Raw genomic sequence first — 17,838 nt, 5'->3', positions numbered from 1 at the left:
TAGGGACAGTATAGCCAAAACAGATTCTGGCCAAATGATATTAAAATAAAAAATATGCAGCTATGCGACAGACTTCAGGCTTTTAAAAAACAGTATAACTCCTATTTTAATGACGTATTATAGCAATAATAGGCTCGATTACAGTAGTTGTTACAAAAACTTTGTTTCGTTTTGTTAGTGGATAAGTGCTAAATCGTATTCGACATTTTAAGATTGTGTATTATACATAATACATGATACATTTTATGTATTAAGCCACGTTTACTAAACTTTATAGTACACAAAATATAATTTTGGTAATAAATGTATCACTGTACATATTTTTTTGATTCCAATCATTTATGATCCTTTTGAATTTGTTTCACAAAATTGAATACGCATATATCTTAATGCATATAGGCTGTAAATTACAAACAACGAAAGTATATTCAATTAAACTAATTCTGTTTATCTGTTTATACATATATTGCCCCCTCGTTGTCCAGAAGCATTCTGGACGTTGCACTTTACTAAGAACTCAATGAAAACTCTAAAGTATGAAGTCTAAGCACGACCTAAAAGATACATTAATTACCTCGCTGAAAAGCACTCTTCAGCACAGCTGACAGAACTATCGCCATTCTCGTGGGACGAGAGTAAAGTTTACCGAGCAGAAAAAAAGATGGGTGCAAGCTCCTTTGCGCTGTAGAAAGTCTGAACGACCTACATCAATTATAATTAGCCTCCTTGCCAGAGTGTCTTCGTGATAGCATGTTGAGTAAGTTACTAATCGAAGTTAATGTGATCGCACTTACTTTGCTGATAGTCTTAGGTAACAATAGTTTGGGTCCGAAATATGCATAAACTTTTCTAATGAAATTATTAATATAGTTGATCAGTTGCATGGCTGAAGAGCATTTTTGTTTTATTTAGACCTGTACAAAAATAATCCTTAATACGAAATCCAAAGCATACGCAGAACGCATTGAAATGAAGATAAAATGTGTAAAAACTAGCTGTAGGTATTATTTTTTAATTTACTAAAAAAGCACGAAATAGTTATTTATCTAAAATACAATCGCTTAAAGATTTAAATTTTGAAATCATTTTAAAAATTATAGCATGATTTGATCTCGGTTCCACAAACGCATATTGCAAGCATTGAGATACATGTTGTAATAATTACAAACTCAAACAACGCCGACGAAATCTCGACCCTTCCCACACATTTGAAGCTTCCAAAAAGGAAATAAGTAAAATCACAAATCAGTAGCAAGTGGGTTCATGCGATTGTGTTATTCCACGTCCGTACTGTGCACAGTAATCGTCTAAAGGAAGACTTGAAAGTACCTAGTCTGCATGACGTTGAATGATTGACGGAAATGGGTCAGACAAACAAGAAAAGCTGTTTGAAAAGAACTGAACATTAAAGATGCATCCACACGAAAACCGTTCCACCGGTTCCACGTTGCAGCGTTCAGAAAAAGGGTTGTTTGCGTTGCTAAACGATAAAAACACGTATTTAAATTTGAACAAATATGTGTGCTTTTTGTTACATTATTCACTGATTTGACGTAGACGCTGTTTGTAACTGATTGCTTCGTTTCAACCGTCTGCTTTATCCACTTTAAGAAAGAAAAATTCGATTCGTTAACCAATAATTCACTAAGACAAGTTAGCAATCAGTTACTTTTTCATGGCAAATTTACATTAAAGAACATTTGCGAGCTTTACACCTGAACTGATTCATTGAGTATTTTTTTCTTTGTTCCATCCCAACTTTTTCCTTTGTTACGGCAGTGTAACGCATAGTTTTTCTCTTTGTTGAAACTGCAAAAGAATGAAACCAGTATTCAACTTCCCAAACACAATGGAATGGATGTTAGTGTATCCTTTAGTTTTGCATATATTTTACAGCTTTTGTTTCTCATGCTTCATTTTAGCTATTGAAAACGGATATTGCTTCGATACTATTATATATCTTTGCATACAAATTTTACTCTAGGCCAATACTGATGTCGGTACCAATCAAATTGTGTGAATGTAAAAAGTATCAAATTATTTTTTATTATATTTTTATCAATTTTTTTAAAGAAATGCTATTAAACTTTATGAATATTTTTTTTTCTAAGAAAAATGATCTTCTTCTTCTTCTTGGCTTAACGACCTTACAGGTCACGCCGGCCATTTCTGGCTTACTAGACTTATTTTACCACGTAGCCGGATAGTCAGTCCTTGCTACGGGGGGACGGTCCGGATGGGATTTGAACCCGGTCCGGCCGTGTGGACTGCCGCCGTTTATCACATGCACCACCGGGCGAAAAATGATATCGCCCTTCAATACACTTAGTTCATAATAATATTTTAGCCGTACAAAATAAATAAAATAAAAGGATAAATATGTATTATATGATATTGTTGCATGAAAACAGTAATTGACCTAATGATGAAGTTATGATAATACCCGGTGGAAAGCAAATGAGCGTGAGTATTACTCATTATAGTACATTTGCTACAAATTGATATAGTGTTTCCATTACAAGTAAAGCGTGTATGCCAAACTTTTCCCTGCCGAAGCTGGACATATCGTTACGAATGCTATTCCTAATGTGATGTTTCGTTGTAAATGCAGAAAGAGTAATTAGTTCGGGTATGGTGAACACGTTACTGCTAAGCGTTATGTGCAATCATTAGGGATAGCATCAGCGTACCTCAAACACGTGAATGGTACACCATTAGCTACTTCAGAGCTCGGACAGAACCTATCATTTGCAACGTTAAAGTATAGTACAAAAGTTTAAATAAGCAAATTACAGCTTTTACTGGGTAGCGCACGGACGTTTCACGCGTTTCTAAACTAAAATGGTAAGAAAGGTTTGAAATGCTCATTTGAGTAACCCACCTAAGACACGTTTGGGAAATTGCACATCCCAACACATTACTACGTCAAACGCAATTTACCTTCTGCATTTATAATGCATAGTTGATACAGGCTGTCGCTCGTAGCTTATTAGATAGCAGCTACTTTGCACAACATGGTCATCTGAACCCTGGCATAAATCAACCATCGTTTGTAGAGCAATAACATTTCCGGCATCATATGTCAAGCATCCGTTTGGGACCAGGTTCTCGTTCAATATGCAGACGGATCAATATTCGGTGTCTAAACTCTGTCCCGCTCTACCTAAGGCGCAGTACCATGCATGGCTGCATGAATAACACAAAGCATGATAAACATCTTGAAATGTACTTTTTGTCATGCTTTGGTGAAATACATCGTTTGTTTCATAGTTTCAGGGATGTGTTTTTTTTTTCAGCAATAGTGATTCATGGGGTGGTGTTTCAAAAAGGAAAGATCTGCTTGGTGTTGTTAGACGATGCTTTGATGTGTTTATAAAGTATTGACCACTGAAATATAATATTCATTTTTAGCATAAGGAAATTCTAGTTCTCTCTTCTTGGCTTTTAACGACCTTACAGGTCACGCCGGCCATTTCTGGCATATTTTACCACGTAGCCGGATAGTCAGTCCTTGCTAAGGGGGAACGGTCCGGATGGGATTTGACCCCGGGCCTGCCGTGTGTACCGGCGCCGATTATCACATGCACCACCGGGCCGCCCCAAGGAAATTCTAGTTCTTATTCTTATAGATCAATTTGCAATTAATGAGTATATTTTTAAACATTTTCCCTTTCGACAAACACACGAAGAATAGCACCATAAAGCCTTCCTGAGCTAAATGTTTCCTGTGGATTTTTTTTTTGTAAATCACCTCACCATTAATAACTCGTTCGTGCTCGCCCGGTTCTTAGCTTACCAATCGCGCTTTCCACAACGCATCTATTTTCTCCATTTAAAGACTTTCACTTTTTACCAACATCGTGCAGTACGAAACATAAAAGAACGTTTTTATTACGCTGCCGTAAAACCGGGAATTAATTAATAATACAAACACGCGCCGTCTTGAAGCTGACGAGCTGACCACAGGAAATATCGATTATTTCTTTCTTCCTTCAACGTGTCCGATGGACATTCATCATGCACAGCTCGCTGGCGTTGCGCCGTCAGGACAAACTGTTGGCCGATTTTTTGTTTTCTTTCTTCGACGTAGCTTAACTGGCAATAATGCATTCCCGCTGAGCAGCTTGCATAATTAATTTCTTCTGTCGGGATTTTTCATCCATTTTCGTGCGAACAATTGTTTGAAAGATGGAAGTTTTGCTTTTTTCTTTATTTTCTTTACACAGCCAACACAATTTGCTGTTAACATTAATTGTAGTGTTTTTCAAAAGTAATCGTATCTTGTTCAAATTTTAAATCTAGCAATACAATTTGAGCGTTTTTAGGAATAAAATAGAATTTTTTAAAGTTTCTAACAAAAGAATCACAGTTTTTTTGAAAGTGTAAGATAAACTTAAAATTTGTGAAAGTGTAAAGATCAAATTGGATCATATATAAAAAAAATATTTCTATGAGCATAACAAAACCTTTTGAGGGAAAACAAATTCCTAGAATGTACGCAAAAGAAAAACGATTCAAACCAATTCATCGGTAACAAAAAAATGGCTTTACAATAAACTCACTGTTCGAAAATTACCTGGAACCGGTTCCAGACATATTTACTCCACATCCAAAATCAACCTGTCACTTGTATGTGTTTGTGTTTATCCGTTTCGTACTTTGAAGTATCTCCATTTTTTTGTTCATACCCAATTTAAGCTGTGCGTTATGCGTAAAGGCGATGCAAATTTCTGCTCCACTGATATGAAAAATTCCTTCAACAGCTCGCGATCTCCACGAGCAGTTTGTGCGAAACGTGGTAGCTTAAACAATTTTGCACGAGCCGCATTTTGTATTGAAGCGTGTAACCGTCACCGTGCCGAATATTTCCATCAACGCTAACAAAGGCGTCCGTACGGCCGTACCGTTTGTCAAGCTGGTAAGCGACCGTTTGACACCTAGCTATCCCTTTTTGAGCTCTAGATTTGCTCCTCGTCGAAGCCGTCGGTATAATAACCAAACCCCATTTCCGTTTTGCAAAAAAAGAGAAAAAAACCGAACCGCCCCGTAGGAAGTTTATTTTCCATTATTCGCTGCACGCCACGTTTAATGGGCCCGTCTTTGGTCAAGTTAAACACGGACAAAAACATTTATTGTAGTTTTAAGGAGATAAGTTAACTGGCGCTGTTCGCCCGTAGTTTTATTGCTTCCGCGCGTCCTGCGAAGGAAAATCAATAGCCATAAAAGAAAGAAGCGTCTGCCAGCCGGGGGAGGTGGGTTTTGCTATTGCCACTATCGGCCGGGATCGTTGGACAGGGAACATGTTGATTCCTGCTCTTCCCGCTTCTAAACAGACGAGCGTACCAAATTAAGGTCACAATTAATTACCCACTCGTGCGTTTGCGTTGCTCGTTCGCTCGGTTTTCGATCTCTCTGCTCTTTGTATCGGTAAATGGGTGTCCTTTTCCTGGAAGGACCACACCGAGCAAGGGCTTGCGAGGCGAGGGTATTTGTGGCACGAATTTTCCATTCCACCTCGTTGTGGGCCGTTGGAAAATTCCATCATATCTTCTTCAAAGCAGGCATAATGGCGCTTTCAAATCGAGCAAATCGTTTTTCTAGACACGGAATTCCTTCCGAGCAGCGATTTCATGTTCTTCTATTCTCTAAATTGTTATAAATTTTACCTTAAACTGGCAGGGAATAAGTATCCGTTTTAAATCGTCACATAAATCCCCGTTGATGGACATGTTAATTTTTAAGCTTTAATTAAAAGTCTTTTGTACGGTACGGTGCACGAAACGGTCTAAAGCTGCCACAGTTGTCGAAGCGCATTTCCGTGTAACGGCAAACTAACAAAAACTAGCAAAAAACAGGAGTAAATTCATTTGCGTACTAATAAATACACTTTGCACACAGCGATGCATCAAATGATGCTAATGCAGTCTGACAACGTCAGCGCGGACGGGATCGATGATGATGCGGGTCAGTTCAATGGAAAGGTTCAATGTCCTTTTTGTAAAGTGTAACACTGGGTGGTACGGGATGTTGAACTTAGCAAAACCGCACTTACTCTATACGCGCCTTATACTACTGCAGAAACTGGCCAAAGCACTATAATAAACGACTCACAACAACAAAAACACGCCCGCTTTCGTGCTGTAATACATTCGAACATACACTATGCGAAACTGTGAACCGTAGGAGGAAAAACAAAATTATCATTTCCTGGATATGGTGCCGCAGCAAAACGAACCAAAATGTGTGGTGTGGCTTTTGCATTCTTTGCTGGTTTACATTCATCGCTTAAATCACCGTTGTTCCTTTCTGCTCTACATGCTCGTGATAAGCGGCAATAAATCAGGCTGGAGCATATAAGCAATTTCAAGACAGAGACGAAATTGAACTAAACTGGAGAAATGGTTAGAATATGCACGGCAGCATAATGGGACTGTAGAGGTCACTCACAAAAAAAATAATCATTGTTTTCAACAAAGTCTAACGTTTAGAAAAATCGAAGCGTTTAGCTTTGTTCTGTTTTTTTTGCTGCTGCTTTTGATTCTACAATCACTCTATGCATGTTAACAAGAAATTTACACAGAAAATCATGATTAACAATAGCAAGATTTGTTCGCTTCACTCTCGTAAACGGTCACCTTATTGAAGGTAAAAATGAAAGCATTTTTCGATGAAAATTATCTGTTTGTACTATCGTGCAATACACCTTTATTGACTAAGCAATGCTTTACAATCATACTGAACAAAATCAATAAAAACCACTCAGACCCATGCCCCTTACCTTGCGGACAACCTGCTTCTGCTCATGTTTAATTTGACTGCGATGCTTGTTGATTCGAGGACGCGCCACATGCAATGGCTAGAAATCGAAAATCAATAGATATGAATGAATTATGCCCGTACCGAACTAACCGCACAGGGGATGGAGTGGACTTTTTTTTTTTTGGTATTCCACTAAGTGGGTCATTGATGAACCTTCACCGATCATGAAGTTCATTCCGTTTGATTACCAACGCATAACTAAATAAATTCAACAAATCTACTGCCTGGGATAATAATCTTTATTATATTTCTATACCATCGTAAACACATTGGATAATTTTATCTCATATGCATATGACGAAAAGATAAACAGACATTTCCGAGACATCAACTTTCGTACGTAATACGCCACTGCTTTGGATAATTAATCACACATGACTACTAAATTTGGGATCCTGATTCAATTTCAGTGCATCATTCTTTAATGCCTTGTCCTATGGACCAGCGTGTCACGAACGAAAGGTAAAGGTGTACGACCAGGTATCGATTTTGGACTCAATGGCCTGTACCATTCTGTAAGGATGACCTTTCTTTCCTATCCGTCTCGCCCTACCGTACGAATGATGTACATACCCATTTATTATTCGTTTGTTATCCTTATCAGTCAAGCGTTTCTTTGTCACGGTTTGCCTTGAATACCTTAAAGATATTTTGGTAGAAAATGTTCAGTGTATTCCAAGGCACTTGAAGGGAAAATATTTTCCTTGGCTTCTGTAAGCCTTATTGTCCTTTACAATGTTGACAAAATAGCCCTGTCAGAGCAATTGATTTAAATGTAAGCATATCCTTCATCCCATCACATTGTACACAATTTCACGGATGAACTGAAGCGTCTAATAGGAATCGTGATTGCCTTTCAAGTCTTTGCTGATGCCTTCAAATTATTTTATGGCCAAGATTTGCTTTTTTTTTCAGCGGCTAGTTTAAAATTTGCTTCAATAAAAAATTAATTAAATATTTCGATCGAACTGCAGCTGAAATTAGCAGTTTTTAAGAAAAAAAATGTTTAGTGAATATTACATTTTTTATTTTATTAAAGATTTCAAATTTAAATTTTTAAAATGTATTTTAAAAGTATAACAGCATATCTCTGCATCGTGTTTTTCTTACGCCCCAGTTGATATTTTGTCTGTTATGCCATAGTTTTCCTAGACAAAAAAAAACGCATCATTGTTGACATAGTCGTAATGTCACTTCATCAAATAATCACCAAGTCGCCAACCCTTATCATGTATTGCATGACCCTGGGTCTAGTCGTTAAATTTAGTGAGAAAGATAGAGAGCCGAATGCAAACAAAAATAAAACAAACACCACGGTCAATGGCGTAGGATCATTGCACTGGGATTTCCGCCGGAGGCCGAAACGTGACTGCAGAAAGCGATAGGTTGAAAGCACCATTTGGGTAGGCTTAGACAAACACAGGGACTATTAGATTACGCTCGACGTAGCACTTCGATCCTTGTGATGGATAAAAGGGGTTGAACTTAACGAAGGACCTGAAATCCTTAGAGAGCAGTTTAAAGTGAACATTTGGGTACAGTATTGAAGTTTCATTATCGAATGGGAAACTTACCTTTTATGAATGCTTTCCTGCACAAGCTGTACAAGTCTACCGTCCAGCAAGATAAACTCGAACAAACAACTGGGCGTCTCCATTGAACGATTGTTTTTGTGAGTTTTTTTTTAAATTTATGTATGATTTCTTGGTACACACAATTTTGCACACTATTCAAAATGTAAAACGATACAAAGTTTATTCTTCGCATGTTATTTATGCTATTAAGGTAATAATAAAAATAAATGACCCCTCGAAGGCAAAGGTAAAGTTTTGCTTTTGCAAAATAGTTTCATAGCGCAAACTGTGTGTTAAGTGGAATGTGATCAATACCATGTGACGGAGCTACACCATCGATACTTATCAATGATAATCTTGAGGGTTTACAGCTCAAAGAGCATCAATGTAGAAGCATAATATCAATCGCAATTTTTTCACCCTTTCTCACGTGCTTCGTTAGTCACAGTGCAAGGAAATAATATTATACCACTTGCTGTGATTATGAATAGACCACCTAACGCATGAACGATAACAATTTCTGATTATAGAAAATTATTAAATTAAATCGATTTGCCATTCATTTGCGATACATTTTACTTACATTACATTGTATATTTTTTTGCTGCAAAGTTACTTTTTCTGCTGGAATCAATATTCTGCACTAATATCGAAGTATTAGGCGATAAATAATTCTTTTTCGCTTAGTTATTTAACTAAAATGTTAAACTAATGGCTTTTAGCCGTATTGTCAGCCTCGTATAGTTGAAGTGTGTATAATTTTTAAAAGGCATTTCCACCTTCACCTTTTTATTTTTACTCATTTAGTTATTAATATTGAAACGAAACTTATTCTGTCCCATAAAACAAATTATAACAATCGAAGTATTGATTGCAGTATAATTAATTACTTATTTCTCTGGGAAAAACATAAGCTATTTCTACGTACAATTCCTCTGGCAGATGATTGTTCCGGTGTGTTCTGTAAACTTACACAAAGGGTGATTGATTTCAGCATAACTTACAATTAATACGGCCGCCGGTGAGCAAGCGTTACAGCTGAGAGAACCGGTGAGTTACTCGCGATCAACAAGCGGCAAGCACCGTCTTGCGTAGAAAATGATTGCTTACCTTATGCCTCCTAACAAAAAAGTGAAACCAGCTGCTCACCGTCAGCCGAAGAGAGATGAGCGACCGAGCAGCGAACGACGGCCGAACGAAAGGAGAGTCACACTGCCAGACCGGCACTGTAGCATCCCACCACTAGCATCCAATCTGTTCGGCCAGTCAGTTTATTTTCAGTATCCGGCGAGTTGACATACCAAACGCTGCACGTCTCGGTACTCCGTAAAAAAGGGGTTCGTTTTTTCTACTTGCGACTTGCACTAGGCTGACATTTTGTACCGTGTACCGTGTGTTGCCGTTTTGTGGTGTTTACCAATACCATCGGTTTGTGCTCATTATACGACCTTTTCTTCCTCACGTCCCTTTGCAAGCTACGTTTGATTCCACGTCCAACATCAACGATCACGCAAGCAAACGGCATACCGTGCGCGAGTGAGCTAGTAAAAACCCCGAAACCAGGGATAACGATCCTTTCGGGACGGAGTGTGTAGAACGTACGGCGATACCACCGTTGGATCGACGAGTTTGTACCTTTCATTGTACATTGGAAAACCTTCAGGGTGCCTTTACCTTCGGGGAGAATGCCCTATATTGCGTGAGCGCAAAGAACGCGTGTGTATGTGTATGTGTTTTAGTGTGGCTGTGTGTTTGTGCAACCATGGTCAATTGACCTGTTCAGGTGCTGGCTCACCCGGTGTATTTACACCTGGCTCGTCCTTTTCCGGCTAATAAAGGATACTGGATTTCAGGCACTGGGAGTGAGCGCTCGTTTGTAGTTTGACACCAAAACTCCCCGGCAGGTTTGACGTGTTTGCCAGCCAGACGAATGCTCGCGAGTAATGTGCAGAAATCATTGCGAACAGGATATTGGTCAATCTGAATATTTTAGCACCGTACCGCCGTGTGCCGCAAGGGCTAAGTGAGACGTTTCTGTTTGTGTAACTCCGTTACGTTCTCATCTTCGTCCGGCGGTGGACGAAGTGGTGCTTCGTTGCACGTTTGTGGCAAAGCGGTGGGAATGTGCCACAATTGGTTGGGCTCAAATTGGTGCATCACGTGCAGTTAGTAGGTGAAGCGTAAACAGATTGTAACGGTGGTCATAAATATTTGATAACGCTGGACGGAACAAACAACCAGTAGTGGTGTAGGGAATGGTACACAAAACAGAGAAAAAAAGCAGCACGTGAAGTGTTAGTGTCATGCGTGAAATTATATCGTAACAAACAACAGATCCTTCTCGATACAATAAAGCAACTAAATCGCTAGTTTTTCGACCATTAACATCGATGCAGTTGTTCAAACTGGTTGTAAAAGATCGTTACCGGCTTTCATGTGCATGTATGCGTGTGTTTGTGTGGTCGTATATTCGATTCACCGTGGTACGTTTGAAGCATGTGTAACGGTCGTCTGTGCTACCGTTGTCCTTCATCGCACGGTGGGCACCGTGCTTACGTGGTCATTTTCAATTCCAGCTTTTCCGGGCCGCGCTACCGAAAGCAATTTTCTTTCCCACACTCGTCATTCAGCCTACCGGGTGTAAGCCTGGCTCGTGTGGTTCCCTACTTCCGGAACCTTCCGTACGCTTCGTTTGTTCAGGTGGAAAATTAAATTTTTAATATAGCATTACAAAGTTAATAATTGAAAACCTTCGCGGACGAGGATTTATTTTGGGCGCGCAAAAGGTTTCAATGGTGCGCGTCGCGGCTGTGTTTGCTGGTCGAATAAGCTGCGCGCTACCCCCAGTGGTCTCCCTGTTTACAGGGCTCATGCTAAACGTACCACACCTTTCTTTCCGTTTTAGCGTATTTTCGTGTGCATTACTTAGTGCAGAGTGCAGCGCATAACAAGCGAATGCAGCGTAGTGCGGTGTACCATAGGAAAAACGGCGTTTGCATTCATTGTTTTTACAGCGTTTTCGGCGGAAGTGTTTTGAACGTGAAAGTTCTTTCAGTTCAGCGTGTCAACGGAAGATGTAAAATAATTGGATAATCTCAAAAAAAGAAAGTGTAATATAAAAGTATCTTTGAGAGCATCAAATTTTGGTGCTGTTCTGTTGTTTGTGCTGGAAAAATTGCAGTGAGCATAACACTTTTGGTAGTGAGATTACAAAATACAAAGGCATTGTTACACATATCGTACTACATTGCGTGTTACAACGAAATCGATAAAAAAGCTATCGCGATTTTTATAAGCCAAATCTCTTTATCAGACCAAAAAGTGCAACTATCCGTTAAATCCACTTTTAAACCTAGTGAGTCAGTAGAATTTTACGATCAAAAGTGAAGTTCGCTAAGAAGAAGTGCAGTTCCGTATAAAATATTAACCAAGCTAGTAGTTGTACGTAGTGTAGCAATTTATCACAGTGATTAACACGTACTGCTAGTTGGTGCACGTTCTTCAGTGTTTATTGTGCCATATAGTAAAACGCTACATTTATCAACCGTCTGTGGATGTTTACACTAGTCTGCACCAACCCTTTGGATGTATCGTCTTTTTATCAATAGATGTTGAGCAAAGCTCCAAATTTTATAATCTACACGGTAAGTTTCATCAATAGTGGTGTCTAAATAGATTTTTGTCTTAATTTTAACTACTTTATGTTACATTGTACGATACAGAGAACTCTTTCCAATGAGCACAGCACGAAAAACATTATTATTCATAAGAAAAGAGAACATTACTACCGAAGAAAGATAGTTTCATGCTGCGGAGTATTTTTCCTACGAAATTTCCATTCCAAAAGATTCCAATCAACCCGTTTTCTCATTAATAAGTGACATACATCAAGCGCTATTCATGTGGAGAAAAAAAAGCCGGACATTGACGGCTACCGTTATGTTTGTAGCGTTATTCAACTCTTACGTTGCTTATCCGTTCGGCAACATAACCGGTCTGGCGATTCCCAAAAGGGAGACAAACGACACCATCCAGCTGGTTTATTTCACTAATTGGATGGCGAGAATATAACGCAAATGTGTAATTAAATCGAAAAATTATTCCACCTCTTCATTTGGTGTTCCCGTTGAGACTTGGAGCCGGCTGCCAACAGCATGCAGCCAACTGCTGTCCGTCTGTACGTAAAAACTCAACTTGCTTATCGCCGTTATGCAGTCGATAAGAAAGCAAAAAAAAAGAAACAGATGAAGCCGGATACAGGAATGGCACACACAAAAAGCAATGGGAAGCATATTCCGGTACGGTACATTCTTTGGCGCCCTTACACAAAACGTTGATTTGTTCCTACCTTTTGACCTTTCTGGATGAAGTATATTTGCCCTTCTCGTTCCCATTTCCAGGCAGTAAACAACTCCGTTTTTTCCCTCTTCGCTATATTCCCTATCGGCTCATGAAATTTCACTCGGCGTATTTGGAAAGTTAGTTCTTCCAACCTGAACTAGGTTCTCTCCTAACCACGGCGTTCACTTCAGGGAGAATGATGTGTTTGGAAAAGCTTATGTTTCGCATTGTGCAAATGCGTTTGAACCGTGCTCCCCGAAACCTCTTACCACTTACAAGGGTTTACATACTGAGCGGTCAGATGCCGCCAGTAGAGGTTGTTGTAGTATTATTATTTATGAGCAATATTAGGGCTTCTCTCGACAAAGCAAACGGGTAGTTAGCAATAGAATCGTTCGGCTTGAAGGGTAGGAATTAATTGTACCGCTGGCTGATTAATGCAGGCGATATAATTTTCTATACGTGTATTATTCACTTAAAGACACGTCCAGTTTAAGGCATTTCGTTAGAATTTTCATTGCTAAGAGGAATTCATTCAAATTTAATACAGTAAAGTTTTGTACAGCTCGTATTAACCCACATTTTTCCCTAGCCAAATTAATACAAAACATAATCCGTGATTTATGCTGATTATGTTCGATGTCGGATTAAATTGGCCACACCAACACACCAACGGTTTATGCTACACGAAATGTAACTATTGTTATTTACATAAATAGAGTAGTTGTTTTATCCAACGACACCATCGACTAAGAAGATTTTTTTTTACTTTGAATACTGCTTCTGGTAGAATGTACTCCCACTCATTAGCTTACCTTCCCAAAACGTGCGGGGTCCGAGATCGATAAGACGCTTTTCACATAGACGCGATACAACGATAAATAGGACAGATTATAGAGAATTTCCCACAGTGACATTTGCTACAAAACCTTCAATCGTTTCGAAAAACTGTCAACCGGCCTTTCGATCCCATCACAAGTTGGCTCACTTTGAAGCCTTGTACCGCAATGCTGAGGATATTTCTATTAATAAGTAAACCCAAAACTGTACCCTATCGTTTCCACTGTTGACACATGCCTGGGAAAAAAGCGATCCAACCCGTCTGAGAAAAGGTATAGGAGCATCACCAGTGAAAGAGAGGCAGAAAGAAAGAGAGTGAAAAAAGGAAAAATCGTTTCTTCAGTTTGAAGAAAATAGAACGTTCGATAGCGAGTTACAGACGGTACACGCATTTGGATCAGAGGCATTGACTTTCCCTTTTCCTGGAACGTTATGGGTTTTTTTTGTTTTTCTTTAAGATTTTCTCAATTTGACTGCGTTCGCCTTCATCCACATCGTGTGCCAGTGTGCGCCACTTCACATCGCTCCGAACCACGGTAACGCAGTATTAACGTTAATCTTCTAGAACCTGGAAGTGCCCCTTTGAACCCGCGTCCTTCACGACGAACCAATTGGCTATTTATAAAGAAACACAGAAATACACGAGATGTGCTGCTCGCACCGTCTGGTGTTGTGTGGTAGGTAGCAAGACAAAACCGGCGGGGCAGTATCACTATCATAAGAAATTCGTAATTGGATGTTTGAAAAATAGACCTTCGAAACACCCACCCGCGGTACACATGGCCTACTGCCGGGTTTTCGGGGCAACCTTGAACTTTGCGAACATTTCACTCAATTTGATGAGCGGCTGCCGGAAAATCGACACGATCGACGGTTCCGATACCCGAACGCCCCTCGGCCGTGCATGTTTCTTTTTAGTTTTGCTGACATTGCTGACTGGCGGAGTGGGACGGGGCGCAATGAAACCGGGCCCTCCCGGTAACAAGCAGTCGAAGAAATTAGTGAGCTTCGGCATGGTCCGGGTTTCGGATTTCATTGCTTGCGGGAATCTTTTTTTTTATTGTTGCCTTGCACTACTCTCTAGCATTTACCATCAACACTTACTGGCCGGAATACTGGGAGAGAAACATCTTAAAAACTCTATCGCTGACCAGATGGATGCATGCTTGCCCGCTTACGAATGGACTTTCGTCTACCTTCCGTTTGGCGTCGAATGGTTCTAATTATGATGGTTCAGGCGAGAGAAAACCGATACCGATGATCAGATGAAAGTGAACGCAAAACGCTGTGTGCTTGAGAGTTATGGCTTTTTTTGAGTTTCAGTTTTTATTTCCCACCGATTAAGGTTTCAACCATATCGTTCGTTTGAAAGTTTATGAATATTGTATGCAAAGTACTCTCTTACACGCGATTCAATTCAACCGCGCGATATGGTTTTGGTGTGTGCGTGTTTTGTTTTTTTTTAGTTCCATTTTAAATGTGCTTTCAGTGCAGCAACCTTTTCATAAAGGAAAACCGTCTGTACTAAACTAAACGGCGACTTCTATTTTCGGTGGCTATAGTGGTTGGGCTGCGTTCCAAAATTATCATTCCGCCAATTTCGTACGATATGCAAACCCCCCAACGGTTTATTTATCACCTGTTGATCGCATGCCATCAAGAACTCTAATAAGAGCGGCGTATCTTATGTGCATTATATTTGCTTTGATCATGCTGTCAATCTGTTACCGTGAGGCATGTTACACAGCTATGGATGGCTTACGTTTCGAAACTTGTGTCATAGCTGTCAAACAAAGTTTGAGAAGGATCATGGAGAAAAGGAGAACCTTATTTTAATTTTCACACCGCCTGTCAGTAGGGATGAACTAGATCCGTCGCGATTAAATAAGATTCTGATATGCCGATTAACCGTCAACCTTTTTCATGCATATTTTTTTGTTTTAGAATTCTCTTGAACTTACTGCAAAAGCGTTAGACAAGGAATATTGAAAACTAAATTTTAAATGTACCTCCATTTCATTTTATATTGCAATAAAAATCACAGAATACTAACACCACACTACAGTACGTACATTACTAACAGTACATCTTAATCAAAGTCTGTGGCGCAATGTAATGCTTAAAGTATTATTGACACTTCAAAGAACCCAAGCCACACACCATCCATAACGACGCACACGCTGACAGCTCATTAAACACGAAGCGTACAATAACAGCCGGCTTGAAACCCATAGCAAAAATTCAATTTCTTTCGGTTAACCTTACTTTGAGCAAAGTTGAAGATTTATTTCTTGATCCCCCGCGGTATTTCTGTCAAGTGTGCTCCAGCCGGTCGGTGACGGTAAGGCACGAAAATCAGATTATTTTGCATGAGCTTGTGCAAAAGCATCCCAAAATGGGATCGTCATCTAACCACACATTGTAGCTTCGGTTGGAACGTTGCTTCGGTTGTTTGTACGTTTCCCCCCGTATCACCGGTTGCGTGTTTATTGATTTTCCATGTGCTCGTAAAATTGGTCGATAATACCATTTTTCATGATTAACCATTCGTTTTATCACATTCTTCGAAGGGCTTTTCGTGATTGCTTCTGGTAATAGCGTTTTTTTTTTGGTTGTTGTATGAATGTTTAATATTATTAAGAACTAGTTTTGGAAATGAAATTAAACATGTCTATTTTCAAACCTACGATAGGAATAATAAATTAGATTGATTTATTCGAATGAACTTTTTTTTTGCCTGATAAGGCAACGAATTCTCCATTCCTTTGTACATAAAATCGGAATGGGATTTTTTTAAACAACAATTTCTAAAATTAATAAGATTATTTCAAAAGATGTTTTATTTATATTTCTGTTTTTATTGGTTTAAAATATGGTACCCACAGCTTAAATCACAAATCTTAGACCTCATGGAGCATATCCAGATGACGCTTTAAACAAGATGGCCAAATGATTCAAATGTTTAAACAATAACGATTTTCTCAAATTTGAAGTTTAATATTTGAGTTCATGTTTGGATATATTTGGTAGTAAATAAGGGTCATTTTTCAATATTTTTTTTAACTTTGGCATTTGTGTTTGTAGAAACTGGGTCAATTAAAGAATTTTCCATTATTTTGGTCCACCTTTTGGGTAAATCGCGGAATCCTTTCGGAAAAATAGTACGTCCTCTGACCCAATCCAGGCATCCAACCAGTTCTGGATCTGTTTGTACGACGAGAACTGTTGGTCAGGAAATCCATGTGCCATGGATCGGAATAGACGAAAATCCGATGAACGTACCACTTGAGGTAGGAATACTGAGGTAGGAGCTTTTACGGGCTGCAGAACATGTTGCCGATCGTTGTCATGCAGTGGAATGGCTTTGTCGTACCGTGGTGAGTATTGTAGCCATTTTTGACGCAACCTTCGGCTTAAACGCCTCAATTGTGTTCGATAGCGTTCACCGGTGATTGTTTCTCTCGGTTTCAGAAGTTCGTAATAGATGATGCAGAGCTGATCACACCAAATACTCAGTAGAATTTTAGAATTATGGACGTTCGGCCGAGCTGATGATGTTGGGGTATGGCCGGGGTGTCCCCATGATTTTTTGCCTTTTGGGCTACTAAACTAAACAATTTCGCGTCTACCGTCACGATGCTGTGTCAAATATTGATGAACATGAACGTGAAAATCGCGTTCTGCTGGTCCATCGATTTCAAAAAGGCATTGTTGCAAACGCAACAGGGCAACAAATAACCCGACTAGGAGTTCGCGCTTTTTAATATTGTTCCTTTTATTACTTTTACAAATTGTTTTGAAGCAGAAGCAGAAAAAAAAAAAAAATTAAAAAATTTAACGTCTTCCTCTGTCGGATGTTTCTTCGCTACAAACTCCTATTTTCGTTCGCGCCCGCTCATCGCCTCGGTCATCGCCTTCGCCTGTCGGTCATCGACATAGCACTCATCTTCCTGAGTGCATACCGGCAGGCGCACTCGCGTTTGGTAAAGCGGGCTCGTTTCACGCGCACGGCTGTCATCCTCCTGTCAATCGTCATCGACGTTGCTTTTGTCAACACTGGCCCCCAGTGTTTCAGCTTGTTGAAACACTTCCTCGTTGGTCGATGTCGATAGCTGCTACTTTAACAGCCGGTCGTTCGCATGTTTTTCCGGTTGCCAAACGCACATGTACTCGCCGAACTGCTCCGTCTTTGGATTGTATCGCGCGGATTATCCGACCTTTGGGCCAACAACCTCGTGGCAGATTTTCGTCGATGATCAGGACT

The 17,838-nt window shown here is 39.6% G+C and overlaps 1 protein-coding gene across 12 annotated transcripts in view; it reads left to right on the top strand.

Annotated features, from left to right (window-relative positions):
* Positions 1 to 9,438: 9,438 nt before the first annotated feature.
* The window catches only part of LOC125769606 (small conductance calcium-activated potassium channel protein), a 140,233-nt gene continuing 131,833 nt past the window's right edge, over positions 9,439 to 17,838 (top strand). For 6 of the 12 annotated variants that reach the window (XM_049438381.1, XM_049438379.1, XM_049438378.1 and 3 more), the window contains exons 1-2: positions 9,444 to 9,730; positions 11,299 to 12,037. The gene's annotated coding sequence lies outside the window, so the exon portion shown is untranslated. Of the gene's footprint in view, positions 9,822 to 11,298; positions 12,038 to 17,838 lie in introns of all 12 variants that reach the window. The other 6 variants (XM_049438380.1, XM_049438374.1, XM_049438394.1 and 3 more) reach the window with 6 other exon arrangements.

This window comes from Anopheles funestus, chromosome 3RL (genome assembly GCF_943734845.2).
Source record: "Anopheles funestus chromosome 3RL, idAnoFuneDA-416_04, whole genome shotgun sequence".
Taxonomy (NCBI): domain Eukaryota; kingdom Metazoa; phylum Arthropoda; class Insecta; order Diptera; family Culicidae; genus Anopheles; species Anopheles funestus.
This window is presented reverse-complemented; position numbering and strand designations above follow the sequence as displayed.